The following is a 17,303-nucleotide window of genomic DNA, read 5'->3' as shown; positions in this document are numbered from 1 at the left end:
AATGCTGGGTATAAAGGTATGGTTGGTTCAAAGACTCACCACATCTTCATGGGAAATCAAACAGGGCTGAGAAGACATGAGGGTCTGCAGCTCAGAAACTCATCTAATTGAAGTCAGAGCAATAACTAAAACCGTCTTCCAAGTAAAAGATTTCATGGAAAAATTGCCTGCAGGTGTAAAGATGGGTAGCATTAGCGTCTCCAACCCACAAATTTTTTCCCCCTCCGAAGTTGTTGCTGATGTCATCACGTGTGGGGTGCGAGTGATTATGTCAGCTTCGTGATACAGCCTGCCAACCAGTCGGAATTTGGCTGAGAGCTCGTGTTTGTAGTGACTGTTTACTTCCTGTACATATGTTCATATGTTGATTCAATGAACTGAATGTTTTGGATTGGGATTTCCATTTTGGACTGTTTCTTTACTTTCTCTGCCATACAGTGTGACTCAGTGTACTAACTTAAGTGCAGCAGCCAGCCCAGCAATCGAGCAGAGTCCACTCCAGACCGGTCCGCCCATTCAGTGTCTTGCACTCCCTCAGTCTCCCAGTCCCAGACCCAACCAGGTTAGGAATCAGGATGGAATGACATGTCGCAGCAGCACAGGTGATCAAGGATGAGAAATTTTATCTCCAGCGACTCAACTTCCTCCTCCAGGTAAAAATATAATGCGACCACGACTAGTAGACATAGCAGCATAGCTAAGCTCACCTTCCAGATTTTTGCAGACTGTCCAGATTTATGACTCGTATTTTTGTCTGTGGTGTGGAATGTTTCTCATAAAAATTGTAGTTTTCTGGCAAATCACTGTAGTGCCAGCATAGCTAAGCTCACTGTTCAGATTTTCGCAGACTGTCCAGACTTATGACTTGCATTTTTGGTCCGTGGTGTGGACAGTTTCGCATAAAATTGTAGTTTTCTGGAATATCACTGTAGAGGAAATTAAACATATATACATTTTGATGATGCATTTTGATTCCCCACTGACAAGACTGCTTATCATCACTAATTACAGTCTTACAGACTGCAGTAATAGAATGAAATTTGCTTGCTGTACTGTGTTATTTTGAATGAGATGCTGACTGTTTAATAACATGTTAACTAGTAACATCAGACATTCTGAATTTTACTACTGTGCCATAGGTCTTAACATATCCATTTGTCTTACATGCTGAGACTCCTCTTATAATTCAATTTCCTCAGACAGTATTTTTTTCTGGAACTGATGGTCTAAACGGCAAGTCAGCAAACATTTGGAAACTTGACTTTTATACTGTGTGCCTGTGATGATTCCTTATTTTCATTGGTAATCTTTGTAGGTGTTTGGAAACTAATAACAGAGAATGAAAAATAGTTTCCATGTGCTTGAGGTTTGAGTCATCATGTTTGTGTTAAAGAATTGCAATGCTCCCATAAACTATACCAAGAACTGTGTTTAAGTACAGGCAAGTTATTTTGGAACAAAGGTCAGAGAAGCAAAATTTACAAGCAGAGAATTTTGTATCCATGTTCTGCCAAGGCCACATTCCTGAACACCAGACCAAAGCGTTTCTTTATAACTGATCGCTTAACTATAGCATTTTCTCTGAGCAGTGTCTGATATATATAGTGTAGCAGATTAATTCCAGAAAACTGTATTCTTCTCTTGCTGTTTGTGAATATCCAGATGATTGCATCTTTTGTGAGTGTTTTTAAAAATGTTTAGTGTTACACTATGTAATGTGGGGAACTGCTATCACATATATTTTCATATTGTAGTAATAAAAGAGGTAGAGTTGATAGACCTGTCAGGATTTACTGAACCCTTAATATCTTGCATTGTTGTCCTTATCATATATTATATTACATACAATACACAAAGAAAATCCATGTGCAAAAGACTAGTTGTGTGATACAGAAATCTGATTACAAAGGGCATAATTAAGTAAAGAATTTGGGATTTTCATGGGTCCATTGTACTCTTCATTTTTGTTGAATCTAGATCATTTAATTTCACCAGAAACTGAACCATGACGCACATCACTTTATGCATTATCCTACCACCATCTTAACAAAGGTAGAATTTGCCATAGCATATGCCGCAGTTAAAAAAAGGAACTCTCAATAGCATTTTATCCACCATCGTTCTCTCTCACTGAACATAATGTCTCTCTCTGTCAGTGTAAGCCAGCTTTCTCTCTTAATACATGCCAGACTTTTGTCTCTTACCATGTATAAGCCTGCTTCTCCTGCAGTAAGAAATGCTACTAGGTTATTTCTTCTGTCAGTGTCAATAGGACCTACCAGCCTGATACAATGACAAAAACTGTAACTTGTATGTCTTCCACCCTCATAGTTATCCTACAACACTCACTCACTCTGGATGATAAGTATACCCATCATCCACCACACAGTGTAAAAACACTTCATATCATTGCCTCAACAGCTGCTTTATGAAACTGATATCAGTTTCTACCAGGAATACTTCTTTCAAATGATGTTTGCTTATCTTAGATGAGTATGAACATATGCCATATGCATGTCTCTGTGTGTTTGTGCATTTATGAACATGCATTCTTAACTTGTGCATTTTGCTTGTTTCTTTAATGTGATATCATAAGATTATGGCCTAACTCCTGACTGAAAGGAGACATGGAAGTCTGTGGTCAGCACATTGATCCAGTCACCAAATTAAGCCAACAAATATTTGCAAGATAACTGCTCAACGCAGCCACTTGCATGTACCAGAAACACTGTTACTTCAATTAAAGCACTTAAATCTTCAAAAATCTTGAGAGCATCTGCTTAATATTTGATTTAATTAAGTCCACACACTTGGAGTTGTTCAAGCAGTTAATTTTATAAAAGAAGATTGTATTTTACTTTTACACACATTCAAAGTTTGATACAAGTTCAAATATTAATATAAATAAACACTATCGTTCTTCTGTTTATTTTGTATTTAATATTTTGTCTGTTCAGTTTGCGTTTAAAAGTTGCTAACCTACATTTCCATTGGAGCAGGCGGGGTTACATAGTTATGTATGCACATTTTATGTTAATCAGCATACAGATTTTTGACCAGTTGTACCTATTTTTCATAGGCCTTTGTCTAGATTTTTATGATTCCAGGTTGAGAGGTATGTGTATGAGTTTGACAGAAATAGTTGTGCATATTCTACTTACCTGTAACAGTAGACGTTCATAGAATACACTGCCTTACTTGGATACAGGTAGTAGTGCCCTACTACCCTCCCCATCTGCTGTCTCTCAAAGCTTCAGGCTTCTCCCCCTGCTTGTCTGTGGCTGTGAAGAACCAGTCAGCCACCAGGGCAGGAAAGTCCTTCATAGCAACAGACAACAGCTTTCAGTTTTTTTTCAAAAGGACTAGGAGACGGAAAAATGCAAGACTTGCAAACAACAATGCCTATTAAGTGTACCTCATTACGAGGAACATACCTAATTTGGGGTCTTAAAAAGTTCATGTTCCTCAAAGTACCACATTGAAAGGGTCTGTTACATATTCAGTGTTAAGAATTTTTTAACTGATATCCATGGTAAGTGGAAATGAATCACATTAATTCATTAAAAATATCTTTTTTCTAAGTAAAACCAGTATGATTAATCATTCTATGACCTTCTTAGATGAAGTTGTTAGTAAGCCATTAGTATGTTTTCCACATTTTGCCCATTTGTTACACATTATGAGGGCTAGTGTTCCTCATTTTGAAGATGGAAGGTTGTGAGTTATGCAAACACCCACTGTTCCAAACCTAAGCGACCCCCTCCCCCCCAATACACACACACACACACACACACACACACACACACACACACACACACACACACACACACACACACACACACACACACACACACACACACACACCAAAAGCTGAAAAACTGAAAAACAGCAGCAACCACCAACATAAACTATGCACATCCAACTAAAAGTGGATGCTGGGAGATTACTGCCAGTAAGGCAGTGTGTTCTACAAACATTTACTGTTACCTTGTAAGTGTAACTTATGCAACTATACTATGTTCAAGCACACTGCCTTACTGACATTTGGGTACATTCCCAAAGCTTACACAACCCACGAGGAGGAGGAAGGATAATGGTCCAGGAGACCCTAGAGAACAGCCCTAGTAAAGTCTGCTCTGGATCTAGAAAAGGCATCCAATTTGTAGTGGTTTGAAAAAGTATGGACTGAGAACCAAGGTGCTACCTCTAGAATACTTCAATTCCATTCCTTTTCCAAAATGCTAATGAAGAGGAAAAGGCCCTAGAAGAATTTGCCTTCAGCTTGCCTGGACTTGGCTTGCTATGGTGGGCAAAACAAAAAAAAGAATAGCAGGGGACAACCAACATGCAGTGGTTTGATTAGAGATAGGCTGGCCTCTCAGTGCTTCACAGAAGGAAGGAAATAAAAAGCATTTCAGCCTTCGTAAAGGGCTTTGTCCTGTCAAGGTAGGATCTGAGCTGCTGAAGCACATTGAAGTTATGAAGTTATCATCAATCTTTAGGTCTAGATTTCTGATCAAATCCAGGGAAATTGAAGTCTTAATCCATTACAGCACTAAAGAAGGATTAGTGCGCATCACACCCTGTACCTGTGGGAATCAGGAAAGTTTGTCCCATCATGAGAGCTGTAGCTCAGTAACTAGCCTTGCAGATGTCAGAACAATAAGCAAAACAGTTTGCCTGGTTAAGTACTTAAGATTAGAGCTGCTAGTTCAAAAGATGGCAAGGTCTTTTTTTTTTTTTTAAAGGGGGGTGGACCCACAAAGGAGAAATTTGCTTGCAGGGGGTTTTCATATGCAATATTCTCCCTTCATAAACTGTTTCACTAAAACAGAAAAAGGGGGATCCATAAGCATACATATAGAGAGATGGCCACTAAATGCACCTTAATGGACGCATATGCTAAGCCATCCTAAAGAAGATCACACCTAAATTTCATGAACAGAGGGAAATTAACCACAATGGACTCCTGTGTTTCTATTTAGGCACCACCTAAAAATCCGCATCCATTACCAAAACATACGATTCTCTAGCAGCAGGATTTGTGGCCTCCTTTAACATCTGCGGTACATCCTCAAAAAGCAAAAGGCAAGTGCCTAAACTCATCCAGCATGTCAAATGAAGTTTCTCCAAATTGGGGCGCACCAGTCACCCCTGAGACTCTGTGAGGAGATCCAGATTGTGAGAAAGTCTATGGTAATTGCCCTTGGCCAATATCATTAAAAGGGAGAACCAAGATTGCCTAGGGCAAGAGAGAGTCACCACAATAAACTTTGTCATTTCTTACTGAACCTTCAAAAATACCTTGAGAATCAGTGGAAAGGGTGGAAAACATCCAGGTACATTCCCATCAAAGGAAAGGAGAAGGCATCTCTCCTCCAAGCATGGCTTCAAGAACATCTGGAATATAATGTTAAAAACTGTCCATTTTGAAAGGAGATGAACAGATCTATTCGAGATGTTCCTCATTTGGACAAGATTCTGGATCATCACTGCCTTGAGCTTTCACTCATATGGGTTTACCAAGGATCTACAAGTCTGTCTGCCACAACAAACTGCTCTCACAGGAAGGAAAATGCCTGAAGAGTCTGAGAATATGAAGCCAGCTACCCAGGCAATACGTGCCAGTCGTCACAAAGGATAGTACCTTTACTCAAGGTACCACATGGCTGAAGTGAAGTCCGAAAAAACCATAGAAGGATCAGGAGTCCAAGGTTGAAGGATTTTCAAGGCACGAACCACCGTCAATAACTCCAGATACAGATATGCTGTCATATATCCTTGGGCCACCAAGTGGCTAGCACTTGCATCCTCATTGACATTGCTCCCCATATAAAGTGAGACAAATTTTATCTGTACAGATTTCACTGGCCATGGAAGGGAAACAGCAAGTCTTAGAAAAAATATCTGACTGTTTTGTCTACCACTTTAACACTTGCTTGAAGAAAGACAGCAACAGACAGTGGGATTGCAGAGAAGGTGGTGCTGGATCTGACAATTTCAGACATATTAAAGAATTTTTTGTATGAAAAGATGGGCCTTTGGTAACAAAAGAATGAAGGACACATTCTATCCAAGAATTATTATGGATTCTCTACCAAGGTGAATTTCCTTTTGCAGAATCCAAAAAAACACAGTCTATTAAGACAAGATTTTGACTTCAGAAAGAAAGGGCATTATTAAGCAGGACTTGGTTAAGCAACCCAGAGGGATTAGTCTTTACAAAGGTGGCAAAGATGACTTCTGGAGGTTCAACTTGAAATTTAGCTACTGAGACCTACTCTAGTGATTCCAAGCACCTGGAAACCTAATATGCAGGAATTCACAATTCTTCCAAGTATGGGGGGAAAAAGGCAAATGGCCAGAGTCCAACAGTGGGGCGCAACCAGAACAAGACATTTAGTAAACACTTTTAGTGCAGTGGAAAGCCCAAAGGGCAAACATAAACCCAATAATGCAGACAAGACACCACAAATCTTAAGAAAAAGGAGGGGACCAACACTAGTCTCCATGATGGCTCTGATATAAGGAGAAGGAAAACATGGAAAAGGTATTTTCTCAAGCTTTCTGAGGGAAGGACTGATTAAAATGTTCTGGTAACTAGCATGTGCCAGATAAAAGAAGGGAATAACAAATTCAGATCTGTTGGGTGAGAAGGCACCCACTAGAATGAAGGCAACTGATGTTAACACTGCTACCTGAAACTCCCCGAGAATACTGCTAAGCACCTACTTGCCAGGAGCTAATTAGAGAGAGACGAGGCACCTGGAAGTGGGGGGGGGGCTTGAGAAAGTTGGCTGCCATGCCTTGGTATATTCGCAGGAGAGAAGGGGGGGTCCTTTTAAGTCTTATTAGGCTTTGCAGAGGACTAGACTTATCAATAGCCTGAAGTACCTTGGTTTAGTTTGTCTCGACCCTCTATTTGGTAAACCATCAAAAATAACCCTGTTTGTAGGAAGAAAACTAGAGAAAATGAAACATTTTCAACAGTCCTGCCTCTGCTCATATCTGTTATCCCAATGATTAAGGATCTAATTAGCTGCTGAACAAAAAATACACAATCAGACTCAAGTAGCACGTATACAATCTCAAGTATGAACTCATCAGAAAAATTCTGACTGTATCGGCAACCATATCTCAAACTACTACTGAAAATGTTGCATTCCCAGGAATCAAAAAAGACTTCTCCAAATCACTTTCTAAAACATATTTGGACATAAACGACAAAGCAAAATGTTTGACGCAGTCTTTCTGCTCAGCCTGTAATGAAGTACCAACTCCTTAACACAAATTTACATTTACAGCACTGGTAGAAAAAATACTTTAACCACTACTGTGCTGTACTGAGCCAGCTTGCTATACTTTACTAGGCAGAGCCAGCAAAATCAGAGAAGAATTGCAAAGCTTCTTAACGAAGCTCTTCCAGCTCTAGAATCAATGGAGGAAATGTCTTCACAACCAGTGCCCATAAGATCAAAATCCCTGCTGAGTTCTGGAGCAGCCAAACAAGATTGTGACACAGGATCCCCAACCAAATCAGAATCCAAAGAAGATAGGACAGTGGTGGAAGTGCAGAAGTTAGTCATAACCCAGGTATGCACCCTGTAATCTACTGAACAAACAATGGGGAAAAAAAAAGGTTAGAAGGGAGATACTTTTGTTTAAAAACCAAGGTGAGCTTAAAGTCTCCCTTTCTCTCTTTTTTTTTTTTTTTGCATACTCAAAGCTAGTGGGAAAATCCTCAGAGGAAGACATATCAATACTGACAACAGAATATGTGACCCTGACATCTCCTGCACCTAAAGAGTTTGGTTCTCCCATACCTTAAGCAGACAGTGGTACAGCCCTAGAGGATGTGAAAGACCTTTGTGTCATGCACACTTGTGGTACTATACCCCATATCAGGGGACCTGGAGGGCTACTTGGAGTCACAAGACATAGGCTAAGGCATATTAGTATGAGACTTATGTGCTTAAGGGGTAGTAGTAGTTGGTGGTGGGGCACTGCATCAGAGTCCGTCAAGTTAGGGGGCAAAATTCTAGCCAGATGAATACCAAATACTGGCTGCATGGTCAGCCCAGTATCCAGATGGTCAAAGCACAGTATTCTCCCTTAAAATAATAAACTTTAGTCTACCTATATAGGGATACAATTCTGAATATTGCACTAATCAAACTGACATCAATTCAATAATCTAGCAACAAGCACAAATACGTGTTCCAAAGGACCCCAAAATAAAGTAGTAAAGGCTATAAACAGCCCAAAAATAATAACAGCATAAAATTGTCTTAGATAAGACATTAAGAAAAGATAAGAAATTAAGAACAAGCTTAATAAAACTGCATGTCAGTTATGTTGCATAAGCAAAATAATGCCAGTACATGTCCTGTGTTTCCAAATTTAAGAAATAAAGGCTAGAATTAGCCCAGAGATTATAGGGACATCATAAAACAATGTTAGACAAGGAATTGAGTATAAATTTAATAAAAAAATCTTGTTAGAAATGCTTCAGAAGCAAAATGATATAGAAAATATGTTTAAAATGTCATTAAATTATATTAATTGCTTATGCAAATGAAGGTATGAATATAAACTGTGAACATTTTCCTGCAAAAATATTCAAAATAATGCTTTAAATCACGTCTGTTATACAATGAAAACACTGATAGAAAAGAAAGAAGGAGGGATAAAATAACTCAAAGGGTTTCTTTTACAAGCTCAGGAGATCATAGTTGCCATTAAGGAATAGTCTTCTCAGAGAGCCTTCTCTTCCAGTGACACTAAAAAAAATGGAGGGCTGCTGTCTGTAGCTGTGAAGGACTATCTTTACTCTGATTATCAGAGAAAAGGAAGGGTGTAACATCCACTTGTGAGGTTCTGTTCCGGATCTACTTAGCAAGCCTGCTACTGCATTGTGCTCTGATGGAATGCAAGTTGCCAGTAGAGACAGATTATTCTGAGGTTGCCATTTTCCAGGCAACCATGGCCATCTGTACAGGGGGTAGTACCTTCATTCCCCTTACTTACTTATGTGAGACATAACTGTGGTGGAGTTTGCTATGAATAACAATGGTCCAGGTGTCCAGAGTTGAGCCAGTGCTTTAATAGCCTTTTTCAGGGCCATCATTTGTTTCAGGTCTGACTGACTAAGTAGGAATTGGGGGTGGGTGGTATGAGTGAGACCTGGATTCCTTGGGACTGACCCACCAGAGGAGTTCTTTTTTGATGAATTTAAAGACTGGAACAGAGGAGGGCAGACATTTGCATTTGGTCTAGATGGATTTGACAAATGCATGAATTTTCCTTATAGTGTCTGGCTAAAGGAATCATGAGGATAGATGAAAGCATGTAATTGAGACCTCTGAGGAATTTCCTTGCTGTGGATCTGCCGTGGCAAGCAAAACTGAGAAATTGCTGAAGGTAGCAGAAAACTTTCTCTGGAGGGAAGTAAGCTACCATCGGAGAAGTGTTTAAAAGACACCCTAGAATGACTAACTTGTAAGAAGGGAACAAGGACTTTTCCAGATTTAACATGAAGCCTAGACTGCAGAAGCAAAGGGATGCTACTGTGTCCTGAGCAGTAGTAAAGCAGGATGAGGCAATCATCCAGGCACGGGTAGATGTGAATTCCCAGAAGTATGCAGAAGACAAGGATTGGGGCCAAGCATTTTTGAACTGGCAGACAGACCAAATGGCAAAGATGTAAAAGTACAATCCAAAAAGAATCTTAGCTAATATGTTTTTTTCAGAATAGCAATGTATATACATCCTTGAGGTCCAGAATGAATAGCTTTGAGTGTAAAAAAAGAGAAAGCAAAGTTAACATATTCAACTTTGGAACTATGAGAAAGACATTTAGAACTGACAGATCCAAAGCTGGTCTCCAGGTACCTTCATTCCTGGGTACTAGAAAAATCCTGAATAGAAGCCTTTTCCCTTTTGGGAAGGAGGAACAGGTTCCATTACACCTCATGACAACATATCTGATAAGATTTGGGGAAACAAGTGAGTCTGGTTCTTTGGGGGTAAGGAGACCCCTGACTGGAGATGGAAAGATGCCCACTGCAGTTTGTAGTTATGCAGAATTATTTTCAGTGCCAAAGAATCTGATGTTATCTGTGTCCAGAGATGCAAAGAGTGGAAGATTGCCTGACAGTCTGTGAAGATGGCTTGGTTGGGGAGGGAGGAGGGGGGAGTCAAGGTTTAAAGGTAGTTAGGCATTTTTCTAATGAAGAAAGGATTCTTGGTTTCCATTCCTTTTCTTTTTAAGCCTTCCTGACATTTTTTTCTTGAATTGCTATTTTGAGGATTTTTGTTGAGCAGGCTTGAAAGCCTTCTGAATAACAATGGCTTATTATTCCAGGGCTGGAAAGATCATTTCTCTGGTATCTAGAGACAGGGGGCAGAAAACAGAAAAGGCAGTTTGATCTCCTGCATTATTTTTCTTCTTTCCTCTAGCTTTTTAAGTGCCTCAATTCCCAAAATTATATTTTCTCCAGAAGGGCATTTAAAACCCTGGCCTTAAAAACCTTCAGGAAAATTTATCAGTCTGCTTCAGGTATTCATGTACAACAGCATTCACTGCATCATATAAACATCTTGAGTGCATGGTAACTTGGGAGTATAACTAACCACATTTGACAAACTGCTTTTAATGTCTGAAGTAGGAAGGTTAGCAATACAGCACATCAGCAAAAATGGAAAGCAAGTACTTTGCCATGTGTGCCTGACAGTTAATTGCTCTGAAAGCTTCTGTGGAAGAGGCATGCACCTTCTTCACATACCTGTCAAAGGCTCTGCTGTCTTTTTCATTGGGGACAGTGTTAGAATAAGCAAAGAGTTTTGAACTAGTGTGCCTGTCCAGAAAGATCACAGTCCAGTTTCTGAAAAGAAAGACGAGGGTCTGGCATCTTATAAAACCTGTCTAGATTTCTTGTTGTGGAAGGGTGGTGAATCAGTAGAAAAGTACAGTTTTGTACCTACCATAAATGTAGATGTTCGCGTGTATACCCTACTGCAGTCATCACACTCCGGTTATCCTGCCGTCAGGCGGTCCCGCAGTCGGCTCGAATTCCAAAGTCTTGGTCCGGTGTCAGTTGCTGTTGCTTCTTCCCTGACATCAGTGCACCAGGGGTATAAGAGAGGCATCCAACGCCATTTTCTTCAGTTTTTCTTGCCCCAGGTGTCAGGTGCCCCCCCCCCAAATGGTGGTCAGTAGACAGTACCAATAATAAAAAGTGTAGCATAAACAAAATATCCCTCCAGCTATAAGCAAATACACCAAAAAGGTTGTAACAGATTTTAAGGCATAGAAAGGTTTTCGAGAGGGTAACCTGGACAGCAATAGGGTATACACTCGAACATCTACATTTAAGGTAGGTACAAAACTGTACTATGTTCATCGTGTTACCCTGCTGCAGTCATTACACTTCGGTAGAATCCCAAAGCTAAGGATGGGAGGTGGAGTCAAACAGGGTTAGAGGAGGCTAGAAGGCCCTGCAAAACTGCAGTGGCGAAGCCAGCTCTAGCCTTAGAGTAAAGTGGTAAGTGGTAATGTTTGGTGAAGGTGTGTACTGAACTCCAAGTTGCAGCTTCCAGAATATTCTTGGTTGGCACCCCCCTGAGGAAGGCTGTAGATGTAGCTGCTGCCCTGGTCGAGTGGTGCCTAATGCTCGCAGGAACTGGTTTTCCATGGTGGGTGTAGCAAAAATGTATGCAATGTCCTATCTATTTGGAAATGGTCTGTTTTGAGATAGCCTTTCCTTGTGATGCTGTAGCATAGGATACAAAAAGCTGGTCAGATTTTCTGAAAACCTTAGTTTTATCCAAGTAGTAACGTAGCTGCCTGTGAATGCCCAAGGAATGCAGGAGTCTTTCTCCTTTGTGCTGTGGATTTGGAAAGAAGGTGGGTAAATGGATGGTTTGATTTAGAGCCACACTAGATACCACCTTAGGCATAAAGGAGGGGTTAGTTCATAGAGAAACTCTGTCTTGATGAAAAACGAGGAAAGGCTCTACTGCCATTAGTGCCTGAAGCTCTGAAACTCTTCTAGCTGAAGTAATTGCTAGCAGCAGGGCAGTCTTCCATGATATAAACTTTAAGTCAGCTGAGAAAGCTGGCTCAAAAGGAGGTAGCATAAGTTTTTCCAAAACAAAGTTGAGGTCCCAAGTAGGTGTTGGTGCTCTCCTGGGAGGCCTAATGTTTTTGGCCCCTCTGAGAAACTGCCTTAGGAGTGGATGTGAAAATAAGGGAGGATCCGTGTTGTAGTGAGCAGAAATAGCTGAGGTGTGGATTTTAATAGATGAAAAAGAAAGCCCTTTGTGTAACATCTCAGTTAAATATTGCAGAATCTGAGGTATGTCAGGCTGAAGGGTATTTTGGCCTTTAGCTTGGTTCCAGGCGCAAAACCTTTTCCATTTGTCTGAGTAGGCTTTCCTGGTGCAGGGCCTCCTGGCCTCCTGGCCTCCAGAATAACATCCATAACAGCTTGTGAGAGGCTGGTTGCTTAGGTGATTTGCCATGCAGCCAAGTTTAAGGTTTTGAGCTGGCTGTGTAGAATCTGATTGTCTTGCTGTGTGAGCAGATGGGTAATTTGTGGTAGAATCCATGGTGGGCCCTGGGCCATATTCCTTAATAGTGGGTACCAGTGCTGGCGTGGCCAGTCTGGGGCAATGAGTATCATTCGGGGTCTCTCCATCCTGACTTTCAGCAGCACCTTTGTGAGAAGGGGTAATGGAGGAAAGGCATATACTGTCAGCATTTTCCAACTGAATGAGAGTGCGTCCACTTTCCAAGCTTGATGGTGAAAAATCCTTGTGCAAAATTTTGTTAGCTGATAGTTTTGAGGGCTGGCAAACAGGTCTATGTCTGGGAGCCCCCATTTTTGAGTTATCACTGCAAATACTTGTGGATCCAGTTTCCACTCGTGGGGATCCATGATGTTTATGCTTAGGTCGTCTGCCAATGTGTTCTTTCCTGGCAGGAATTGAGCTTGTAATTGAACTTGGTAAGCCAGTGCTGTGTTCCACAAGGTCATTGCTTGCCTGCATAGAGGGTAGGAGTGTGTACCCCCTTGTTTGTTTATGTACCACATTACTGTGTTGTTATCTGTCCTTATGATAAGCTGTCCTGGATGTAAGAGGTCCTTGAAGGCTGTCAGAGCATTTTGTACAGTTAGCATTTCTTTTTGATTGATGTGCAGATTCCTTTGATCTGCAGTCCATATGCCTTGAACGCACCGTCCTGCCATGTGTGTCCCCCAGGCATAGTCCGATGCATCTGTTGTCATAGTTTGCCTGGCTGGGGGTAGGGTGAAAGGCTGACCCTTGTTGAGGTGACATGCCTGTGACCACCATAGAAACTCCTGTTGAAGGCAGGAAATGAGAGGTATCATTGTTTCCAAGCTGTGGCTGTGTTGAGTCCATACGCTTTTTAGGTACCATTGTAATTTCCTCATATGCAGTTTTGCAAATGGTATTAGTAGTATGCAAGATGCCATGAAGCCCAAGGCCTGCAGAATTTTTCTTGCAGGGAGTTGGGTCTTTGTTGCCATTGTTCTGAAGTATTGAGTTAATTGTAGTTGTTTGTCTGGCATCAGATAAGCCATCTGGGCCATTGTATTCAAGCTGGCACCCAGGAATGTCATAGTTTGTGAGGGCACTAGTTTTGATTTCTTTTCATTTCCTGTGTACCCTTGGCAACTTAGAAGATGTTTTACAAAAGCTAGGTGTTGTAAGAGAATATCCTTGCTTTCTTCTTGGATGAGGCAGTCATCCAGGTATGGGTATATTTGAATTCCTCTTTGTCTGCAGTATGCAATTACTGGTGCTAGGCATTTTGTGAAGACCCTGGGCACAGTAGATAAGCCAAAGGGCAGTGCAGAGAATTGGTAATGGGTTGAACCTGCAATAAAACGGAGGTATCTTCTGCAATTTTGTCTGATAGGGACATGCAGGTATGCCTCCTTGAGGTCCAACGTTACTAGCCAAGCTTTCTTGCCCAACATGGGAAGAGGTTGCTGTAGTGTTAGCATCTTGAATTTGGGTAATTGCAAGAAGGTGTTTAAAACTGAAAGGTCCAGAATGGGTCTCCAAGCATTGTCCTTTCTGGGGACTAGAAAAAGCCTTGAGTAAAATCCTTGGCCTTGCTCCTGTGTAGGTACCAGTTGAATGGCTCTCAAGTCCATGAGAGAGCTGCAATTTGTTTTTGTGCCTCTGCCCATTGATTTTGTGGCAGGTTTGGCATTCCTTTTATCCTTGGCAAGGTGTGGAAATGGAATCTGTATCCTTGTGAGATAATGTCTAGGACCCATTTGTCCTTTGTGACGATGTGCCAGTTGTCTGCAAAAAGTGCTAATTTTCCTCCCAAGGGAGCTGCCAAGAGAGTTTTGCTTGGCAGTTTGAGGTTTAAGTCATTGTGTTTGCCTTCTAGTAGTTTGGGACCTGTCTTCTCCTCCCTTCTGTGTTGCAGTGCCCCATTGACGAGGTTTGTAAGGGATTTGTGCTTGTCCTCTGCCCCTTGGGCGCCTGTATTTACCCCTCTGTGGTCTGTCAGAAGCGTGGGGGCTGTACCTGTAAGAAATATTTGACAGTCTGCATAGATTTTGCCTTATCCTCCATTTTCTTTAAAACTTCCTCTGCTTTAACCCCAAATAAGACATCCTGCTATAAGGGTGCATCTAGTAACTTTGCTTTAACATGATCAGGCAGAGATTGTTCCTTTAACCAAGCATGTCTACGTATAACAGACCCAGTAACAGCTGCTCTAGAGGAAGCTTCCAAGGCATCAAAACCACATTGTAAAGTATGTTTGCCCACCTGTTCAGCTGCATGCAACAGGTCCTGCATTTCCTTGAATTTAGACTGTTGAGGGTGTGTGCCCATCTTTTGTTTTATTTGAGACATTAGGAATTGCTGGTATTTAAGCATGTAAAATTGACAATTTAGTGCTCTCATAGCTAGAGTAGCTGAGGTGTAAACCTTCTTCCCCCACCTATCTAGTGCTCTGGAGTTCCTTTCAGAGGGTACAGGATTTTTAGCCATAGAAGCCTTAGCCCCTTTGGGACCCTGGGAGATTGTCTCTGGATCAGCAACACGGCTTTTGTATAGGAATTTGTGTGAGTCAGGCACTCTATAGTATCTATCTGGTATGGCTGGAGCAGGAGGCAGAGAATCTGGATTTAGACTAGATTCTAAGAAAACATCATCCACAATGTCTAAAACTGGGGGGATAGCAAGTGGTCTGTGCTGGGGGAGTAAAAGAAACTCTCAGAGCCTTTTCTTTGAGTCGGAGTAGTCCTGACCTTCCCAGTGGAAATGTTCCCTCATGGTATGTAATGTTTCCCCAAAGGAATAATCTTCAGGGGGAGAAGCTGAGGGAATGGAGTCTTCAGCATCAGAATCTTCATGAGGGGGAAAGGAATAATCCTGTTCCTCAGAGGAGCCTGAGGAAACAGCCACTTGATCAGAGGAGGCATAATCCCTCTCTTGTCTAGGCCTTTTGTCTGGGGGGGGGGTTAGGAACCCCTGATCAAAGAAATGAAATCTTCAGCCATTTTAAGCATCTGTTTCTTGGGCATAGGGCCTTGACCTGGAGACTGAAGTGTAGGCTTTTTTGGTTTTGGAGGAGTCTTAAGCTTAGCATAAGATTTTATGGTGAGAGTAGTCGGTCTGAAGACACCTTCAGAAACCAAAGGTGTTTCTACAGCACCGGCTTCTCCTACTGCAATGTCATCGATAGGGCCGAAAGAAAATGGCTGCGTTGGTCTAGAACTCTCTGCTGGGGGATCCAAAGCGGTCTGGGGATCATTCAGCGGTAGCCAGGGGCTGCATAGGCGCTTCACTGAAAACCGGAGAACCGGCGACCGGCCCAGTCGAGGCCTCGGAGTCTGGCTTGGATCTAGGCTGCCTGTCTTTATCTTTGCGTTTTTTATGCACGCCGGTAGTCGGTTGCTCCGACGGCATAGTGTAATTAAATTTTCTACCGAAGTAGTGTCGTGCGAAATCAAACCGTCGCTTTATAGCTCGCTTATTGAACCTAGCACAAAACCGACAACCAGTGACGTCGTGCTCTGGGCTTAGGCAAGGTATACAAAAAGAATGAAAGTCCTTATGAGGTATTTGCTTCCCACAAGAAATGCAATTGTTAACTTTTTCTGACATTGGACTGAGGCAAGAAAAGGTTCCCCAATGGGGTACTTAGCTTTGAAGACTTCGGACTGAAACTCGATTCAAAAATCTCAGGTGTCGGCCGACCGGCACTTGCGAACTGCTTCTGCTTCGGGCACTGCGCGGCAAGAAAGACTGGAGAAAATGGCATCAGATGCCTCTCTTATACCCCTGGCACACTGACGTCAGGGAAGAAACGACAGCAACCGACGCCGGACCAAGACTTTGGAATTCAGGCCGACTGCGGGACCGCCTGACGACAGGATAACCCGAGTGTGATGACTGCAGCAGTGCAACACGATGAATATCAGTGAAGCTCCAGGGCTTGGGGAACAGCTAAGGGTTAGGGAAGTCTATACTGAGCAAGTCACAGTATTTCTTGAGCCACAGCAACTTCCCTTCTCTCCCATCTTAAAGACAGTCTCAAAGAAATTTTGTTTGGAGAATACAAGAACAAGATGCACTCTAATTCAGACTGACAAGGGATGGAGAAGAGATGTGAAGCATAATTAAGGTCTTTATCTTCAGAATCAGGGCCTACTTCTTCCTCAGAGAAAGATTCTCTCTTACTTTTTGCCTGGGTACACAATGGACTAGAAGATTGAAAAAAGTGCTGCTTTAAAAAATCCCAAGGAAAGTTGTACTAGTTTTTTTTCTGAGAGCCTTTCTGACTGGAAGTTGTGGAAGAAGTGGGAGGGACAAATGATTAGTCTTCTAGACTTTGTCTATGGGGTCTCTGGACTGGTAGTTTTAGAAGAATCAGATGTCCAGACCTCCATCAATGACATGGCAATTTCACCCCTTACCAGGACCTTATGAACTCCTGCATCACCCTTAGTAAGAATACAGACAGGGTCTCCCTTCTCAGCTAGGGATGCCTGACGTCTGGTCTGAAAGCATGTGTCCTGTTCCTGGGCTTTAGTGGCTTCCCATGGAGCCTCACCAGAGGGACAAGGCAAATCAGACTGATGATCCATTGGCTGCAAAACTACCTCAGTGTAACAGTCTATCCCAGAGTGCTGGAAAAATGTCAGAAAATGATTCTCTTCAGAAATTTTCTCTCTCTCTCTTTTAATAATAAAATAAGAATAAGCAGATATCTCAAATTCCAACATAAGGACTCTGCCCTAAAGAGA

General features: G+C 41.8%; 1 protein-coding gene across 1 annotated transcript in view; it reads right to left on the bottom strand.

Annotated features, from left to right (window-relative positions):
• The window catches only part of PACS2 (phosphofurin acidic cluster sorting protein 2), a 1,734,969-nt gene that overhangs the window by 41,582 nt on the left and 1,676,084 nt on the right, over positions 1–17,303 (bottom strand). The window lies entirely within an intron of this gene.

Source organism: Protopterus annectens, chromosome 6.part0 (assembly GCF_019279795.1).
Source record: "Protopterus annectens isolate FY-2018-M chromosome 6.part0, PAN1.0, whole genome shotgun sequence".
NCBI classification, from domain to species: domain Eukaryota; kingdom Metazoa; phylum Chordata; order Ceratodontiformes; family Protopteridae; genus Protopterus; species Protopterus annectens.
The sequence above is the reverse complement of the archived record's forward strand: the minus strand, read 5'-3'. Positions and strand labels throughout refer to the sequence as shown.